Raw genomic sequence first — 21,463 nt, 5'->3', positions numbered from 1 at the left:
ACGAACGAGTGACTAAACACAAAGATGGGGACAAGGGACACATCTTGCTTACAGAAGAAGTCTAAATAACATGTTGATAGCACCCACTCTAGGAGATAGAGCTGGGTTAGGCTGCAGTTAGTGATTGCTTCCGGAGATTAGATTAGGGAAAGGGAAAAATAATAACTTCACAGTGAAGAAACCTGGCAAATAAGTGGTCAGGTTAACACGACCCATGATGTCACACGGCCATCACACACCCCAGACATGCTGTAATGAGAATGGCACGTCATCTCAGTGATGTTCCCATGACTCCACCTGACCAGGAGGAAAATGTCACACAAACCCCAATCGGGGAACATTCTAAAAATTGCCTGACCAGCTCTTCTGAAGAATGTCTCCGTCATGAAAAACAAGGAAAGACCGAGATGCTGTCCCAGCCCACAGGAGATGAGGCAGTTGTGACAACCAAATGCAGTGTGGTGCCCTGGACAGAGTACAAATGGAAAAACTGGTGAAATCCAAAGGAAGTCTGGAGTTTGGTTTGAAAAATGGACTGAGGAAGGGCGCCTGGGTGGCTCAATGGACTAAGAGTCCGACTTGGGCTCAGGTCATGATCTCATCGTTAATGAGTTCAAGCCCCGCATCAGGCTCTGCGCTCTCTGCCTTTCCCCTCCCCCCCTCTTTCTCTCTCTCTCCCAAAATAAATAAATAAAATTTAAATTTAAAAAAAAAAAGTACCATGGCAATGGAGGTTCACCTTAGGAGAAGCTGGAGGAAGGGTATCTCTCTACTATCTTAGCAACTCTTCTGTAAATCTAAAACTAATCCAAAATAAGAACTTTATTTTGAAAACAAGATGTAGAAGAAGACACAAATAAATAACATGTGACAGTAAGTACTATTTTCAGTTGTGACAATGGCCCATGTTTGTGATTAATGGTCTTTGACATTAGAGGGCACGCTTCTGGAATCCAGGAGAACGCCCCCCCCCAACCCCCCCGGGCAGTGGAGTATGAACAGGGGCTGTCCTGTTTCTGAGTCGGTTTTGTACTTCTGCTGATGATATAAATCCTTGGTGAGATTATACAGTAGGTGAGAACAAACAGCACAAGGGGCTGAGTTGTGGCTACAAAGTGTGGTACAACAGGACACCAACACCCCCAATGGTTATTTATTTGAGAGAGAGAGAGAGAGCACGTGCAAGTTGGGAAGGGGCAGAGAGAGAGGGAGACACAGAATCCAAAACAGGCTCCAGGCTCTGAGCTGTCAGCACAGAGCCCGACGCGGGACTCGAACCCACAAACGGTGAGATCATGACCTGAGCCGAACTCGGACGCGTAACCGACGGAGCCACCCAGGCGCCCCACCTCGTGTGCCTTCTGATTTAAAACTCTCCGTTCTAGGGGCACCTGGGTGGCTCCGTCGGTCATGCGTCCAACTTCGCCTCAGGTCATGATCTGCACTGACAGGGCAGCGCCTGCTTGAGATCCTCTCTCTCCCTCTTTCTCTACTCCTACCCCACCCCTCAAAGTAAATAAATAAACTTTCAAAAAAAATACAACCCTCTATTCTACATTTGTGAAATTCACAGCTCAGGGAGGCAAGTCTAACTGACCAAGGGATTTTGAGCTACGATATAAATAAGTGTAGGATGAGCGCCTCCAATGCGTTTCAAAACTCAATCATAGATGCGCGGGGCAGGGGATTATTGGTGCTGTGCTCAGGCACTGTCCCACAGCGTTTACATTCTGGATGGGGAGTCAGCTGAGAAACAAATAAACAAGGAAGATGACTGTCCCCGCTGTCTCTCCCTCTTCAGTCCTGTTGGATTAGAGCCCCACCCTGATAGTCTCATTTCACCTTAATTAGAGGCTCTATCTCCAAATACAGTCATGTTGGAGATCAGAGCTTCAACATATAAATGGGGGGGGGGGCACATTAGGTCTATAGTATTGGTAGTGACAAATACAATGAAGAAAATAAATCTAAGACGACGAGTTTAGATAGTGTGGCCAAGGAAGGCTTCTCCTAGGAGAGCTGAGGCCTGACTGAATAGACATCTGTTCCCACATGTGCACCACGTACAAGACAGGCTGGCATTAGACATTCATAAAAACTAGACGGGGTGAGAAGATCACACCATTAAGCTGGTCCAAATCCCCCACTTCATAGATGATGGCGGCCCAGGAAAGATAAACAGTAATTCACAAGTGTTTAGCACTTAGAACATCTGCCTCTGTCTTTACATCAGCCTTGTAGTAGAAGAAAGTGTTCTAACGTTTTATTGTGGAACATTTTAAGCAGACCTAAAAGTGGGTGCACTACGGGGCACCCGGGTGGCTCAGTTGGCTAAGCAACCGACTTCGGCTCAGGTCAGGATCTCACGGTCTGAGTTCGAGCCCTGCGTCCGGCTCTGTGCTGACAGCTCAGAACCTGGAGCCTGCTTTGGATTATGTCTCCCTCTCTCTCTGCCCCTCCCCTGCTCATGCTCTGTCTTCCTCTCTCTCTCAAAAATAAATAAACATTAAAAAAAAAAAAAAAAGTAGGTGCCCTACCACACAAGCCCTCCCTCATTCTCAAAGCCTTGCTAGCCTCCTCTTATTTATTCCCATCCCCCCCCCCCCAGATTATTTTTAAATGAATTCCACTTCCGGTTCATGAAGTCACCATCCGGTTTTGGTCTGCCTCACCAGCGAATCAAGGAGAGTTTTGCATTGTCGTTTGTGTTTTTGTGGCTAGTCAGGTGAGTATTATTGTCACCCTCGGTGAGGAAACTGAGACCCCCGAGACCTGGCCAACGTCACGCCTCGGGAAGAGCCAGGTCCCCAACCTGCCTTTTCCAACTCCAATCCAGGACGCTTTCTACTACACAGCTGAAGAGGTAGGAGTCATTGCCGATAATCTGAAAACGATTTCCTTAAGTGTGTAACGTGATCAAGGAATTTACACACATCTTTTCAGGAACATGGTCAAATACTTGAGGGAACATCGGTATTTCTTTTTTGCTGCCTGTTTAAAAAAAAATGAGTATGGAGTGGCAGAGAGAAGGGAATTCTTCTAGTAGAAACTGAACTATCTAGGTGAAGAATCAATAGGGCTTGTGTTCATTTGCCTCCAGGACTTTGGCATGAATACCAAAATCTGTCTCTTTGCCAAGACCGGGGACTATTTGCCTGGACTGGGGCGCCATCTAGTGGGCATGTCCCCGCCGTGTCGGGAGCTGGCGGGCCGAGCGTCGCCCCACACTGAACGCAAGGTGGCCTGCTTGGTCTCTCGAATTTGCTCCAGGGAGCACCTTTGGGGTAAAAACCTTGATTTTAATCGGAGACGCCTATTTTGGTATTTCTTTGCTTTTGGAAGAAGCGTCTGCCTATCCTAGACCACTTGGCACGGACTTCCTCAACACTTTACGTATGCATCCTAATTCCTGGGGTTTGTCTTTGTCTGTCTGCTTGTTTTTTATGAGTCCCCGTTGTTCCCGACCCTCGGTCTCCAAGCAGGTGCGGGGTGGGGGGGGGGGGGGGGGCAGGGGGCGACAGGGGGCGGTGCGCGCAGCGTTACTGGGAGGTTAAGGTGCCTGGAATGGCGTGTGCCAACGGGACCACCCAGGACGGCAGTCATTGCACACAGAGCGTGTGGGCTGCAAGGCTGTTAAGGCAGAGAGATGTGCTCAGTTCTCTCAAACCGGGCCTGACACGTACCTGACTTGATCTTTTCCAGAGGCTCGGGCAGCCCCTGCCAGGGCTGGGTCACCGCGGGGACTGCTGTCGTAGAGGTGTGTGCCCGCCGAGGGAGGCCTCCCCCCACGGCAGTTAAGGCGGCATACTGCTAAGTCACTCGGAACACACCGGAAGGGGTGGTGTTTCGAGCCGATCGATCAATCTGGCGAATCTTATTAGCACTGATCCTCCATCTGGGGTCCTTTTTGTACCCCTGCTCTTGGAAGCACTTGGGAAAGGAGAGAGAACTTTTTCAAGTTCCTTGAAGGAATCAAGTGAGATTTCTGCTTAAAAAAAAAAATTTTTTTTTTGTATGTTTTTATTTTTGAGACAGAGACAGAGTGTGAGTGGGGGAGGGGCAGAGAGAGAGGGAGCCGCGGAATCTGAAGCAGGCTCCGGGCTCTGAGCTGTCAGCCCAGAGCCTGATGACGCAGGGATCGAACTCATAGACTGTGAGATCATGACCTGAGCCGAAGTCGGACACTTAACGGAGGTGCCCCGATATTTGTTTTAAAATATCCCCACTGCCTTCCTGAAATCTAGGTCTTAAGGAGCGATTAAGTGAATAAAATAAGGTTTTCTTTGAGAAATCTTATTCTCAGGAGTATATTTTAGTGACGACAATGTTTCTTAATTGGGAGAGGCAGTTCTAGAATCTGAGTTCGATAAAAATTATGCATCCTCTCTACAAAAATATGCTCAAATATGCAACATTTGGATTCATTGCTCCCCCAAGGGGGCTGAACGACTCTATCACTAGAGAAAGGGAATCTGTAGCATTGTGGTGACTTCAAGAAATATCTGAGTTTGTAACTTTTCCTCCGTAGAACTCAGTTTTGAAAGAATTCATTTGCAAAACTCCAATTGTTGATTATTCTCCATTTGTCCTTCCCTGAAATAAGCAATGTTACTGCCATGAAGAATCCAGAGGCTCACATAGAAATCTGGTACATAGCAGGTGGACGATAAGCGTTTGCTTCGTTATATTGACTTGAGTTGACAAAATTCTAATTAAAAGTGGGAAAACCCCACAATACTTTAAGTTTTACAATGGATAAAATCTTTTATTTTTCCAAAGGATAAACTGATTTCTGATAGGCCTTTGAAATATTGCAAGTAATCTCTGAATACTGTTCAACCAGGTTGCCAAGAGGTGTGAATTAAAACTGAAGCTCTGCTTTGAAGAAGCTCTTCGCCTTTTAAGAATTTTAGTTATTCAGTAAAAGTCACTGAGGTGTTTGGTTAACAAAAGAAAAAATGCATATGAGTCCTTCTTTCATAACAGAATTCAAAACCAATTCTAGGAGGTTAAAGAGTTAAATGTTTTCAAAGGAAAGAAAGGAGGAGAAAGAAAGAGGAGGGGGTGAGGAAGGAAGGTCAGAAGGATGAAAGGATGGAGGGAGGAAGGGAAGGAGGGAGGGAGAGAGGGAGGAAGGAAGGGAGGAAGGAAGGAAGGGAGGAAGGAAGGAAGGAAGGGAGGAAGGAGGAGGGAGGGAGGGAGGGAGAGAGGGAGGAAGGAAGGAAGGGAGGAAGGAAGGAAAGGAAGGGAGGGAGGGAAGGAAGAAGGGAGGAAGGAAGGAAGGAAGGAAGGAAGGAAGGAAGGAAGGAAGGAAAAGAAGGAAAGGAAGGGAGGGAGGGAAGGACAGATTGAAGGAAAGAAGGGGAGGGAGGCGAGGACAGATTGAAGGAAGGAAGGGAAGAGGGAGGGAGAAGGGAGGGAGGGAAGGACAAAGGTGTACATATTTGAACATCTGATTTCTGGGTGGGGCAGGGACTTTCTAAGCATAAAAACAAGTTTAAAAATGCCAATAAAAATTAAACATTGGACTTTTCAAAAACCCTAAAAGGCAAGTAGCAAACTGGGAAGCAAACTCACAACAAATATGGCAAAGGCTGAGTGGTATGAATCAAAAAACTCAAAGCATACTGCGAATAGAATAGACAATCAGGCAAGGGAATGCCCAGTTAGGGCAGACACTGAGGCTTCACTCCGCCAATACAGCTGTCACCTCACGAGCCCATCCTGCACCCGGAGACGACAACCCGACCCCACCCTGCACCCCGAGACTACAAACTGCATTGCCCCGACTCCCTGACGGAAGGTGTTCATCTCAGCAATATGTGTGGGAATATATATGTGAAAAAATATGCAGGCCACCTAAATGCTCCCCATGAAAATAAACAGTTGGTAGATAGATCTGTAGATAGACAGACACAGATATATAATCAAATATGACAAGATATATGCATACAGTTATATATATATAATAAGAGATTAGAAAAAAGTTTTTCTATCAGCACTTCAAATAAGATAAAAAGTTATAATTGGGTTAATTAATAAGCTTCTAATTTTTGCCGTAAGTGCAATTATAAAATATTTCCAGATGTTTCCCCGTCATGCTTGCGAAAGCGGAGATGAAGGTTTGGTGTGAAACCTTTCACTCTGCCCCAGGCACAAAACAAATGGGGCTCTGACACGATTTGAATGAGGGTAGACTACCACTCACGGACGAAGGGCCAGAAGCGGAGGTCGTATCTGGCATGGAAAATAATCAGAATAAAGGTCAAGCCTCCCGGCGCCCAGGAGCTTCCGTGTCATTTAAATCAAAATGCTTTTGTAAATGGTCTTGCTCAGAGAGGAAGCGCGTGTAGTTTAGACCCCAAAACACCGAGTGGAAGTCTTATTCTGTATAGTGCATACGTTGAGAATGAAAACCAGGACACCAAATTCCTATGCATGTTAGGATCTCAACTTTCCAAACTAAGAAAAGCAAGGGTGCATCCCTAACGAGCCAACGAATATAGACATTGAGCACCACAGTTGATGTTATCACAAAAAGAGAGCGCGCCAGCTACTGTCTGACTCCCGATGCACTAAGCAGTCTTGCCAAAAAATGTCAAAACTGACTCTCATCACGCTTCTAAACTCAGCTACCAACTGGCAGGGAATCAGAAGCCACCGTAAATGACACGATGGAGGTGAAAAGAGCAGACGCCAGGATTAAAAAAAAAAAAAAAAAAAACGGTTCCTTCAATAAATAAATTTCAGGGTGGGGGGCGGATAAAAGAAGGGAGGAGATCTTCCAGATTACAATAGTCCTAGGGGCGCATAAACCAAAGACTTGCACTTTGGACAAAGAGAGAGTAAGGAGGATGGCCTTCCTAGAATAAACAACTATAAAACTTTCCACTGACCAATATATTCAGAGAAATGAAAGCTAAAATAATTCTTTATTTTTTTTTAAATTTTTTTTTCAACTTTTATTTACTTTTGGGACAGAGAGAGAGAGAGAGAGAGAGAGCATGAACGGGGGAGGGGCAGAGAGAGAGGGAGACACAGAATCGGAAGCAGGCTCCAGGCTCTGAGCCATCAGCCCAGAGCCCGACGACGCGGGGCTCGAACTCACGGACCGCGAGATCGTGACCTGAGCTGAAGTCGGACGCTTAACTGACTGCGCCACCCAGGCGCCCTGCTAAAATAATTCTTTAAATTAGACACCACGGTCCGGGCGCCTGGGTGGCTCCGTCGGTTAAGCAGCCGACTTCCGCTCAGGCCATGATCTCGCGGTTCGTGGGTTCGAGCCCCGCGGTGGGTTGGAGCCCCGCGTTGGGGTCTGTGCTGACAGCTAGTTCCGAGCCTGGAGCCTGTCTCCGGATTCTGTGTCTCCCTCTTTCTCTCTGTCCCTCCCGTGCTCTCTCTCTCTTTCTCTCTCTGTCTCTCAAAAATAAATAAAACATAAATTTTTTTTTTGGAAAAAATAAAGACGTAAAGAATTTAGACACCGTCTACAATAAATGCCAAATAAAGTTCTTTATGCTTCAAGGAGCTGATTCCAGAGCAGGGATATACAGGAAGGAATGAAGAACACTCAAAATGGTAAATAAAGGCCTGACATAATGGTAAATAATGGTAAAAAAAAAAAAATGTTATCTTCTTTCCCTTCTCTTAATTTCTTTCAAAGGCAAGTGTTTAAAGCAACACTCGTAGCATAGCTTTGTAAGGTTTATAATATGTGCAGAAATCAAGATACTTGACCATAGCAACAGCAAGGACAAGTGTCGCAGATTGCATTGTTTTTTGATGTCCACAATTAGTATCACATTTTCCTCCAGATTTTCGATGCTTCTTTCAAAAGTTGGAGTCTAGGGGCGCCTGGGTGGCTCGGGCGGTTGAGCGTCCGACTCTTGATTTCAGCTCAGGTCATGATCTCACAGTTTGGTGAGCTCGAGCCCCATGTCAGGCTCTACGCTGGCAGTGTGGAGCCTGTTTGGAATTCTCTCTCTCCCTCTTTCTCTGCCCCTCCCTGACTTGCGCTCTCTCTGTCTCTCTCTAAATAAATAAATAAACAAACAAAAGAGTTGGGAGTCTAGTGACCTTCTCCTTGAACATGCGCTGGATTCTATGACTTCTTCAATAACTAGAATGTGGCAAAAAAAAAAAAATGTTATGTTAATCATGTTTTTTATTGTATGATGTTTTGACATCTTGGAGGCCTGGCTGGCTGGGGAGATACTCCTCCCCCTAGGGCTAGCTAATTCCCAAGGTCATACAGCACTCACTCAGAAATATGCCCTTCATGGGGCGCCTGGGTGGCGCAGACGGTTAAGCGTCCGACTTCAGCCAGGTCACGATCTCGCGGTCCGTGAGTTCGAGCCCCGCGTCGGGCTCTGGGCTGATGGCTCGGAGCCTGGAGCCTGTTTCCGATTCTGTGTCTCCCTCTCTCTCTGCCCCTCCCCCGTTCATGCTCTGTGTCTCTCTGTCCCAAAAATAAATAAACGTTGAAAAAAAATTAAAAAAAAAAAAAAAGAAATATGCCCTTCCTATGGAGACCGACTGCTCCTGAGGCCGTATCCCCAAACACCTTTACCTAACTCTCTCGCCTTGCCCTAGATGACCCCAGCACCAGGTTCTGGTCAAGGGGAGATCACCGCTGATATTATGCAAACTCTCCCATCCTAAGCTCTTGTCCCTGGCCTACCTTGCCTTCCCTGCAGAAAACACAATAAAAGCCCTCGGCCATGCTTCCCCCTCGCTCTTGCTTCTGCCTCTTGGCCAAACCTGGTGCTTCCCCGTGTCACCCTGCATGGCGTGGCTCGCTTCCTTCTCTCAGAAACTGTCAGGAATGAACTGTTTTCAATGGCGTTGATCTCTCCGTGCCATCGATCAGTCACCTCCGTAAATTAAAATCCTGTGGATACAATCACTGATCCAGATATGCCGCAAAACCTCCAATGCTAAGTCATAAAGGGCACCTGGTTTTTTTCTCCTCTGGGATGCTCACTCTTGAGACCCTGGGAATCCTGTTGTAAAAAAGCCCAGGCCACCTGGAGAGCCAGCCCCAAGTGCTTCAGCTAATAGCCCCAGTTAATGCCCCAGGCAAGAACCAGCAACGACTGCCAGGCAGATGAATGAATGATCTTTTAGATGTTTCCAGGCCCCAGCTTTCAAGCCCTCTGGCTGAGCTCCCAACATTGAGAAGCAAAGACCAACCATCCCCACTGTGTCCTGTCCAAGTTCCTGACCCGCAGAATTCATGAGCATAATAGGCATTGCTTATGCTTATGCAACCAAATTAACCACAACAGAGAGTGGCATACTTTGTAATATGCAAAATAAACAAACACATTAAAGCAAAGCACGTGGGAGTGGCTCTGGGACCCGGCAGTGGGTCCCAGCTGGGAGGGACCTTCAGGCGAGTGTCAATGAAAGTGCCAAGGGCCTCGGAAACACTGTGAACAGAAGTCCAATGCCTCTTGAAAACCTCGTCAGTAAGCTTCCAGAGACACGAAGGAAATATTACTGGAAATTGAAGATAAAGGACTTTGCTATGTATTGGTGGAAATTGTTGCACCGATGTTGCCTAGGGGAATGTGTAAAATATAAAGTATACCTAATAATCTGGATGCTCTGTTTAAGGAGACTTCCAGGTAGGGATTTGGAAGTGCTTCCTGGATTCTTCTAGCTCCCTGCAGTAAAATGAGGGAGGAGAGAGATGGGCCGAAAAATGTATAATTTCCTTTTTAAGTGAAATTTGTAGAAAATGTGAAGGATTCAGAATTTACTAGGTTAAAAATCTATTTCTCATTCCCCACATTTTCAAAGTTCTCAAATTTGGAAAGGGCATCAGAAAAAGGACCATCCAGTGTGGGATTATAAGATTATCTGTTAAGACCCTAGGAAGACCTAGTCACCTCCAGGGACTATTTAGTGAGACCAAAAGCTCTCTGAGGATCCTAGGAACATATTACAAATATTTGCCTGTGACAGTAAAGTTTCTAAGAATTTTAAGGATGTTGACCCTCTGCAGCCTTACAAAAAAATCTCAAAATAGAGAAGAGTTTATCTCGATGAAATTTCAGGGTATGACTTTTGTCTAATGTGACCTCTTCTAAATTCATAGAAAGGTCACAAAGTTTTAAAGACAATTGCAGTAATGAAAACACTACCAGTCTGAATCAAAATAGACAGAGACAGGGGCGCCTGGGTGGCTTGGTCGGTTAAGTGTCCGACTTCGGCTCAGGTCATGGTCCGTGGGTTCGAGCCCCGCGTCGGGCTCTGTGCTGACAGCTCAGAGCCTGGACCCTGTTTCAGATTCTGTGTCTCCCTCTCTCTCTGCCCCTCCCCTGTTCATGCTCTGTCTCTCTCTGTCTCAAAAATAAATAAACATTTGGGCGCCTGGGTGGCGCAGTCGGTTGAGCATCCGACTTCAGCCAGGTCACGATCTCGCGGTCCATGAGTTCGAGCCCCGCGTCGGACTCTGGGCTGATGGCTCAGAGCCTGGAGCCTGTTTCCGATTCTGTGTCTCCCTCTCTCTCTGCCCCTCCCCCATTCATGCTCTGTGTCTCTCTGTCCCAAAAATAAATAAACGTTGAAAAAAAATTAAAAAATAAATAAATAAACGTTAAAAAAAAAAAAAAGAGACAGAGACAATACGACATGAGAAGCCCGTGGGCCTCCAAACTACTCCCAACAGAAAGCAGCTAAGAACACTACAGCTGCAAATGCTGGGCATTTCTTCTGAAAAAGAATGGATGACGTAGAGGGCAGAACAAAGAGGTGGAGGGTAGAGCAAAGAGCCACAGAGAACCATTTCCCAGACAGAAGGCCCAAGACCTGATCAGGAAGCTGGAAACACGTACCTGGCTGGATTTCAGAATTGCCACGGACCAGGTACTCTTGTGCGTCTCCTGTGCCTTCTCTTCTAAATATCAGTATGTGTAGTACTTATCAGGTCTGTTCCACCACCATTTGTTCAGTGTCGGGGAGGCAGATAACCTGTCCCTTTAGTTCAAAGACCTTCAGATGAAGATATGACTGGCTGGACAGGAGGCGTCCACTCAAGGTGCCCCATCCACGGCTGGATCCGATGCAGGTGGTGACATCCTAGACATTGAGACTGAGCCTGGTGCCATCAAAGGATGAGACTTTGGGAAGCCATAGGGAAAGAGTGAATATATTTTACATGTGAGAGGGATGAACTGTGGCCAGAGGGCAGACAGGAGTGAAGTGTGTTTTTTCACAAAAGGCCAACAAATCCTTCTGGTCCCATAGTTCTACCTTGATGCTCCTTCCGTAAAAGGGTAGAGTCCAATTCCCTTCCCCTTGAATATGGCCTGGGCTTTGAAGCAGCCGCCTTGAGAAGAAGAATGTGCAAAAGATACACGGAGTGACTTCCAAGGCTAGGTCATATAATGGTAGCTAAGCTTCCACCTGACTTTCTTTCAGATGTTCATCCTGTAATTCAGCCCTCATATGGTCACAAAGCCACATAGAGAGGCCATGTGTTGTTCCAGCTGAGAGACCCGGACAGCCAGAAGCAACTGCCAGATATACAAATAAATGAGCCTCTGGATAATTCCAGTCCCCAGGATTCAAGTCCTCTAGCTGAGTTTCTGGACATGAAAGAACAGAGACAATTCATCCCGACAGTGCCCGTCCAAATTCCTGACCCGCAGAATCCACAAGCACAGTAGATGTTTGTTTATGCCACTAAATCTGGGGGTCATTTGTCAGGCAGGTGTAATAACTAGAACAATCACAGCTAATGGAATTATGCTGTTGTAAGATATTTATACTTAATGTGAAATAATGTGATATTAACTCTAAGTAGTCGACAGGAGAATGATGTATATTGTGATCTCTGGAGTAACCACTAAAACAATTTGAATACACCAAAACGTGTAAAGCAAAAAACCTAACAAAGAAATTAAAATGGAATACTACACAAAATTTGGATTTATTCAAAAGCAGGCTGGAAAGGAGAGACAGAGGAACAAAATAGATAATAGATTCAGCAAATAAAAAACAAAGAGTGATTTGGTAGACTTCAACCCATACCATGTCAATAACACCATTAAATGTAAACGGATTAAATAGTTCCATTAAAAACCAGATGTTGTCGGACTGGATTTTAAAATCAAACCAAATACAAACTGCCGGCAAGATAAAAGCGTTCACATATAAACACAGAGATAGGTCATATAATAATGAGGTTGCTATTTTTGATGGCTGACTGCTGAAAGATTACAAGCCCCACCTTCTTCCTTTTGTCCCACATGCAGGCAAGTCTATAAGAAAGCCCGCAGGTCCCCTCCTTGGCACTGCTAGAAGCGAAACCACATAAGCCCCCCACTCTGGCCTTCCCTCTAACCACAAAAAAACCCAATCCACATGCCAGTCGCCCTCCTCCTTCCCTCAAGACAATCAGGACCGGCATGTGTCTACCCTGTTTGCCCCAGAAAGTCCCATAAAGAAAGTCAGAAATCTTTTCATACCCTCTTGGTGTATATGGCATCCTCAGTCTTTACATTCAGACCTATTTGGGGTGATTGACTCCCTGGGACAGCCGCAAAACAATTTTGGTGGATGTGCAAAATGGAAAAACCACGTTGAAAACAGTGTAAGAGTTTTTTATAAGCTTAAACATACAGGTTCCCTATGAAAGTGTACACTTTCCCATTATTAGATATTTGCCCAAGGAAAATGGAAAAATGTGTCCATAAAAAGACTTGTGTAAAATATTTTATAGCAGCTTTAACCATGTGTAAATATTATGTGCAATTGTAAATTTTTGTGTAAGTGTAAATTTTATCTCAATTTTTTAAAAAAGGCATACCAATCTCGTATCATGTCTAAACTTTACATGGATCCAGATTGTCATTAAATTGTCATTTATGTGGATCCATGTTGTCATTGTTGAAGTAATTGGAAATTTGGGCACTAACTGATATATGATAATACAATGGAATTCTTGTTTTTTATAGATGTGATAATGGTAATGTATTTATATATTTTTTAAAGAGTACTTATCTTTTGGGGCGCCTGGGTGGCTCAGTTGGTTAAACATCTGACTCTTGATTTTGGCTTAGGTCGTGGTCTCTCAGTGCATGGGATCAAGCCCCACATCAGGATCTGCGTTGACAGCTTGGAGCTTGCTTGGGATTCTCTCCCTCTCTCTCTGTCTGTCCCTCACTCTCCCTCTCTCTCTCTCTCAAGATAAATAAAAGAAAAAAACAGTACTTTTAGAGATACCTCCTGAATATTTTTGGATGAAATAAAAAATAAAGTCTATCAGAAAAACCGAAAGAAAGCACCATAGAAAAAAAGACTAGAAGGAGCTATATGATTCTTTGGATGATATGATATTGGGTAGTTTTCATGCTTTCGTGTTCTTTCAAAATCTTCTACAAGACGCATATGCTGTTTTGATAACACAAAAATAAATAAAACTAAAATTTAAAAAGCAGAGGAATAGACTAGAGTAGAAGTCACTAAACTTTTTCTGTAAAGAACCAGGTAGTAAATATTTTAGGCTTTGTCTGCCACAATACTGAGCTCAGTCGTGCAAAGGCAGCATTGACAATATATAAATGAATGGGCACAGTTGTGTTCCTATAAAACTTTTTGTTTGGGCAAAACCGGACAACTGGGACATTTACATGGATCTAGCTTAAAAATAATTAATTAATTTAATAGAATTTAATAGAAACGGCAGGGGGGGAATGCCTAAAAGCTGGCGGGAAGATTAAAAAAAAACAACAAAACAACAACACGGCAAGCTCAGGTGTGACCGGGTGAAGCATTAACGTTAGGAGGGTGGAACACAGCGACAAGAGTTTGGTGGGAATAACAGAGCCACAGTCAGAACAGAGTGGTTGTTCCAGGAGATGATCCCAGAAGCACCGCAAGACCAGCTAGTGACTAAGGCTCTTCGTCCACCTACCACAGAGGAGGGAACTAGCAAGAGCTAGACAAGAAACCGGGACCGGGGGCCAAGTACTTTTGCTTCATACCAAGACCCTTCTTCTTCAGGGAGCTGGGAGCCATAGGCAGAGAAATTGGGAAAACTCTGGAGAATGACCTAAGACAGGATCCCAATAGTACGGATTAGGTCAACGCTGGGAGAATGGAGTCCTGTGCGATGGAGCTTGGTCTGGCGCCTTGGGCTTGCTCCTCACACGGTGGGTTGGATGCCGGGGGTGAGGGGGTGGATACCATTCCTGAGTTGGGCCCAGATCTAAGAGTGGAGATCAGCAGTGGACCTAGTAGCCAGGAGCCGGGAAAGATAAAGCCCAGGGGACTGAGGTAGGGAATGACACCATTTATCATTTGGGTAAATGTGCCAACAATGAGCTTAAGACTAGGCCTCAAGAGGAAGAAAAATGTAATTCCGGAAGGAGACACAGCATAAAGGGGAACTGGAAATATCCGTGAGAAGAAAACTTCCCCGGTGAGTGTCGAGTCCTAGAAGAGTGAGTAATGAAGTCACAAGGGACCCAAAAGAGGAATCTGGCAGGAGAATGATCCCAGTAATTTTAGCAGGAGGATAGGAAAGAGAGAGAGAAAAAAAAAAAAATGGAGGATAGACCTCAAAAGAGACCAAGAGTTCTCTTCAGCTCTAAAAATCTCCCTCGTCTGAAGCCATAATCGGTTTGCCCCCAATTCAACATGGCGTTTTGAGATACGGCAGGGTTTTGATTGGTTGATGTTCCTTCCTTTTTACAGCACTCCCTTTCTAAAGCATGTATGATTACTACTTGCAAGGAGTATCTCCAAGCCATTGAGTGCAATGCATTTCCCAGGTTTCTGATGAGGAATTCTGGTCAAGCTAAGTATGACAGGAGATGCAGTGGCCTACCAGGATCCTGAAACATGACATCTGCTTGTCCCATTTGCCTGGGTTTGGGCCTAAATTCCCAGTTCCCACGCCTTTCACCTCATTTACCCCCAAGGCCCGTGTCCTGCACTGAACCTAGAGGCACTGGCTGTGTTCCCAGTGCCTCTGTCTGCTCTCATCATTCCTCTGAGTGTCAAAGCTCACTGCTTACTTCCTGCCTTCCCCAGCTTCTGGAGGGTAATGTCACGAGGGTCCATGTATTCCTGTAGCTGAAGCCACATGGTGACCTGATACCTGGAATCTCTAGCTGTCAAACACCGTCACTGGACCGGACATCCAAGTTTTGATGCTTAGAATGAAGCCTAAGCTTGCCATGCATCTGGAATGCTACGACTTATACTGCATGTCCAGATTTGGTGGAATGGCCTCCATAAATGGGCCGGTGCTCCTACCCAAATGGTAACCTATAGCCGAGGAAATGGAGTGTCATCAAAACAGCTCACCCCCACCCCTGCCGTCTTGCCTCCTTCCAGCACGCTTTGTTCTGGGTCTCATTCAAATCAGGTGAACACAAGATTTCACTTAAATAAATGGTCTTGTTTAAGACAGTTGAGAAGTCCTGATTGTTCCCAATTTTGTAGTCGCTTCTGAGGATAAAGAATGTTTTCAGAATAATGAACAAATGCAACTGATAGAGCTGTGAGCTATTTTTTCTGATGGGTGGCACTCAATGTCATTTCAGCCCAGGGCGTTGGCAAAAGAGTGCCTCCTAGGGGGAAATAAGCTGTGTATCATAGAGGTGCAGGAAAAAAAAAATGGAGGACCAGGAAAAAAAAATGGAGGACCAGGAAAAAAAAATGGAGGACCAGGAAAAAAAAATGGAGGACAGAATGATACCTTTTACTGATCTTAGAAATGTTTGGAATCTCACGAGGACAAATTAACCTGCTAAAAACAGAAAGTAAGGTGAATCTCTTGAAGATAAAAAATCATTTGGGTGAAACTATCTTGGCACCTTATTGGAAAGAATATATGAATATGTTTTCAGGTAGACGCTCAAGTACTTTTTTAAGATATATTATTGAACTTCATACTCCCTATTTTTAGGCAGATGTGCAAATAACAAGTTAGAAACTAATAATAGTTCTTTACTGAAGGAAATTGGATCCCATATATGTCAGGGAATCAAAACAATCTAGACTCAGTCTCCTACGTTCTATGGCTTCCATACAGCAAATATTCATGCTCATAGGGATGAACCAAAGAAGTTGTTCTCCAGTAGTGCACGTAAGAGCCCCTTTTTAAACATGAGAATGTATTTTTAAATTCCTGGGCTCGAATTCCAACTCAGATTCACTGGTCTGGATTGGGGCCCAGAATTTGCATTTTTTTTTTTTACAAGCACACTAAGTGATTCTAACGCACATGGTCTCTTAACAGGCTTGAAGAGATGATTTAAGACACCGTAAGAGGCCACCAGTCTTCTGAATCATTAAAGAGCAATGAAATTATGTGCATTCAAATGTATTTGAATGCTTGGGAAGCTAGTAACCCCATGTGAGTCGCATGTAATGGCTCTGTGCAATCAACATACTTGATGATAGAAAACAATTCAATACCTGAGCATGTTGAGTAACAGGTAACTCACTCCTGGCAACCACTTTTCTGATTTCAGTCTCTGGATCCACCTATTTCGGATATTCCATATAAATGGAATCATATACATTATGTCACCTTTTATGCCTGTCACCTTTCACGTAGCAGACTGTTTTTGTGGTTGATCCACGCAGCAGGTATCAGTACCTTCAATCCTTGTTATAGCTGAAGAATACTCCAATATATGGATATACCACATTTTGTTTGTGGATTTGTTTGTTTGTTTGTCCATTCACCCGTTGATGGACATTTGAGTTGTTTCTGCTTTTTGGCTATTGTAATAACGTTGCTATGAACATTCATATACAATTCCTTTTTTTTTTAAGTTTACTTATTTGTTCTGAGGGAGAGAGAAAGCGAGAGAGCGAGCGGGGGAGGGACAGAGAGAGACAGAATCCCAAGCAGGCTCCCGGCTGCCAGCGCAGAGCCCCGTGTGGGGCTCAATCTCATGAACCACGAGACCATGACCTGAGCTGAAATCAAGAGCCTGACACTTAACCAACTGAGCCACCCAGGCACCCCCATGTACAAATTCTTTCTATAACAGCTATATCATATTAGAATCCTTCCAACGTTTAATTACTTCACATCCTTACCAAAAGTTGTATTTCCAACCCCTCTTTTTTTTTTTTTTTTTATTATAGCGTTCTAGCGGGTACAAATTGGTTTTCCTTGGGCTTTTGATTTGCATTTCCCTCATGATTAATGTTGGTGAACATGTTTTCATGTTTTTGTTGGCCACTTGTATATCTTTTTTGGAGAAATGTCCATGCAAGTCCTAGGATCATGTTTACATTGGACAGCTTGTGTTTTTGTTGCCCTGTTGAGCTGTAAGAGTTCTGCATATATTCTGGATATCAGACCCTTACCAGATATATGATGCGCAAATATTTTCTCTCATTCTGTAAGGGGCCTTTTCATTGTCTTGATAGTGTCTTTTGATGCACAATTTTTTTTTTTAATTTCAATGAAGGCTGATTTATCTATTTTTTTTCTTTCATTGATTTTGCTTTTGCTGTCATACCTAAAAATCCACTGCCGAATCTGAGGTCATGACAATTTACCCCTATGTTTTCTCCTTGGAGTTTTATCATTTTGTTTTTACATTTAGGTCTTTGATCCATTTTGAATTATTTCTTGCATACACTGGTGGGTAGGCATTGGAATTTTTTAAAGCTTTTGTAACGATTCTAATGACAGCCGAGGTTGAGAGTCACTGCTGTAAATAACTGAGGAAGAAGGGCTGGAGGACACCTGCATATGTTTCTTTAAAGAAATTGTGATGAGAGGTGCCTGGGTGGTTCAGTCGGTTAAGCATCTGACTCTTGATCTTGATCTCAGCTCAGGTCTTGATCTCAGGGTCATGAATTCAAGATCCATACTGGACTCTGTGCTGGGCATGAAGCCTACTTAAGAAAGAAAGGAAGAAAGAGAGAAAGAGAAAGGAAGAAAGAGAGAAAGAAAGAAAGAGAAAGAGAGAAAGAGAAAGAAAGAAAGAAAGAAAGAAAGAAAGAAAGAAAGAAAGAGAAAGAGAGAAAGAGAGAGAAAGAAAGAAAGAAAAAGAAATGGAAAGAGAAAGAAAGAAAAGAAAGAAAGAAAGAAAGAAAGAAAGAAAGAAAGAAAGAAAGAAAGAAAGAAAGAGAAAGAAGGAAAAGAAAGACAAAGAAAGAAGAAAGAAAGAAAGAAAGAGAAAGAAAGAAAAGAAAGAGAAAGAGAAGGAAAGAAAGAAAGAGAGAAAGAGAAAGAAAGAAAGAGAAAGAAAGAAAGAAAGAAAAGAAAGAGAAAGAAAAAAAGAAAGAAGGAAAGAAAGAAAGAAAAGAAAGAAAGATGGAATTAGGCTGAAAGGCAAAAGCTGGTACTCTCTAATTGGTCAGTTCTATGACCGTTCATTCATTGAATAGAGATTTTTAAGTGCTTACTATGTGCCAGAAACTGTTCTAAGCCCTTCAGGAAAACTGAACAAGACGACGTTCCAGTTTGCATGCCACTCAGGGCAGAAAGATAAGCACATCAATTTCAAATGACGGCTATGAAGATAGTCAAAGAGGACAAAGGACAGGCCATGTGATAGCATGAGGGGCGGGGATGGGCAGTGTGGCACAGCAATCATATACATTGGCCAGAGGGGGTAGTGACATCTGAGCTGAGGCCTGGGTCACTAAAAAGCTGGGCAAGTGAACACCTGGGGGAAGAGCATCTCACACTGGGGCAAAGGATGGAGGGCCACACATTCTTTCCCCCTCTTCCCATTGACTATTGGGATCTACAAATCTAGCTGAATCCTCAGTCTACCGGGGCTTCGTGACTGCCTGGACCAATTGAATAGAGCAAGATTGATGCTGGGCCAATTTCCAGACTATAAAAGACGAGTAGCTTCCACTTCTTTTCTCTCGGGACCCTCATTCTGGGACCTCTAAACCACCAAGTGAGCAGTCAGACTCCTGAGAAGGGCCCAGCCTTCTGGAACCTTCCAGAACCTTCCAGCTATCCCTGCCCAGAGACTGACATATGAGTAACTTCATCTTAGACCTGCCAGACCGGACCGGCCACCGGCTGAATACCAGCACGTGACTCACATCAAAACCATGAGGAACAGAACTGCCCAGGTGAGCTCTGCCCCAATTTCTGACCCACAAAATCATGTTAAATAATAAAATGGTGGTCGTTGTAAACTGCTAATTTGCAGGGTAATCTGTTACACAGCAACAAATAACAGGAACGCAGTCCAAGGGGATGACAGATGCCAACATTCTGAGGCAGGAACAACTTTGCAGTGTTCAAGGGACCCAAATAAGGCCAGTATGGTTGAAGCCAAAACAAGGATGGAGGAGAGGGGCGCCGGGGTGGCTCAGTCGGTTGAGCCTCCGACTTCGGCTCGGGTCATGATCTCATGGTTCGTGAGTTCGAGCCCCGCGTCGGGCTCTGTGCTGACAGCTCGGAGCCTGGAGCCTGCTTCGGATTCTGTGTCTCCCTCTCTCTCTGCCCCTCCCCCGCTCATGCTCTATCTCTGTCTCAAAAATAAATTAAAACATTTTAAAAATTTAAAAAAAAAAAAGGATAGAGGAGAGTAGCAGAGGGTGTGAAAGCAAGCATTGAGCGGGGACAGACAGCATGGTGTCAGTGGCCATGCGGTGGGTGGACACTGAAAAGATCTTAGCAGATAAGTGCTATGGCCTGAATTACAAAAGTTCTATCTGGCTGCCAGGTGGCAAATGGACAGTAGTGGGGCAACGGTGGACAGAGAGCAGCCAGTTAGGAAGCTGTTGCAACTGGTGATTTTTTCCTGGTTGGGAATTTGGCCCTGCGTCTAGAAATTTACCTTGCAACACTGTTGCCGACTTCCCGACCTTTGTTCCAGGTTGAGCAACTGGACCTCTGCCTTATTTCTGTAACTTGTCCTTGCAGGACAAGTGGTTCTACCAGTGGTGCCTCTCTCTTGCTCCCCAGTGTCCCATGTTAACAGAAGCGGGAAGGAGGGGACTCTCTACCCTCCTTCTGTGGGTCCTTGTGTGTAGAAGCAGCCCCCCTGGTGTGCCCCTGGGGAAGAGGGTAACTCATTGGGAAATAAACATGTCGAGCATACGAAGCTCAGCTCCTGCAGGAGTCCTGCTCTGCTCTCTTCCATGTGATGAAATCGTCCTGTCCCCTGTAGAAGAGGCCCAGGGGACCCGGGGCCACCAGAAGTGGCCAAGTGTTCCTGTGACCTGGGAGTAGGTCTGCCTTATTCCAGGATTCAGCATTCGGACGCTCCCTGCCCTTACGGATATGAGCCATTCTTCAATATCAGCTTCAATCAATAAGGTGACATTTTGCCTTCTGTCGCCCGATTCCTATCTTTTAATTGTCAAAGGGTGGAGAAAAGGGCCCTATTTACTGGGATCCTAAGTACACCTAAGATCCTCCATCAATAATCTGTCCGGGAGTCAGGACCCTTGCTTTGCTCGCTCGTGCGCCCAGGAATTATCTGCCCCAGACTCCTCCGTCCGTCATCAACTGGATGTGTAGCTGGATTTTCACATATTTCCTGTTTCTAGACTTTTCCATTGCCATTCGACAGCCACCTGTCCCCAAGGCTGCCCATATCATATCTGGTTGGATTTCTCAAACTGTGTGGCCCCCTTCCCAGTCTGTCACAGGCCACCTAACTCTGGAACTGGGCAGGGACTTCCTTCCATTACCATCGACTGGGTCTGCTCCATTAGGTCTGTCCCTACATGAACTGCAGTAGCTCTGTTTTAGTCACACGTCTGAGCCCCCCAACCCCCACCCACAAAATCCACGGCCTGTTGACCTAGTAGCTCCCGACCTTACAACACGGATAAGAGAAGACAACAGTGTTGAGAGTTCTAGCATTCTACCAGAACCTATCTGTATGTCACTGAACTAGTTTTTTAATCTCTGTGCCTCAGTTTCCTCATCTGTGAAATGGGGGTAGCGATTATAGCATCTACCTATTTCTGTGAGAACTGAAATAATGCCCGCAAATAATTGGAATAATGCCATGCCTCGCACATCATAAGAGCTTGATAAATATTAGCTGATACTGGGCAAGCCATCTCCTCGGGAACTTTCAGAGTTGGTTTCGAATATGAGTGGGAAGAGGTGGTAGGAGAGAAGGAGGTCAAGAGCTACTAAGAACAGAAATTTCCCACTAGGGGGGCGCCTGGGTGGCTCAATCGGTTGGGCGTCCGACTGCGGCTCAGGTCATGATCTCGCAGTCCGTGAGTTCGAGCCCCGCGTCGGGCTCTGTGCTGATGGCTCGGAGCCTGGAGCCTGCTTCCGATTCTGTGTCTCCCTCTCTGTCTGCCCCTCCCCCGCTCATGCTCTGTCTCTCTCCCTCTGTCAAAAACAAATAAACATTAAAAAAAATTTTTTTAATAAAGAAAATAAAAATAAAGAAATTTCCCACTAGGATCAGAGGTGAGTTCATAGAGACCGGGGGCTGCGGCTTTTCATTTTTTTGTATCTCTGACACATAGCGTGGTATTT

The sequence above is a fragment of the Felis catus genome, chromosome B1, assembly GCF_018350175.1.
Source record: "Felis catus isolate Fca126 chromosome B1, F.catus_Fca126_mat1.0, whole genome shotgun sequence".
Classification (NCBI taxonomy): domain Eukaryota; kingdom Metazoa; phylum Chordata; class Mammalia; order Carnivora; family Felidae; genus Felis; species Felis catus.
Note: the sequence above shows the minus strand (reverse complement) of the source record.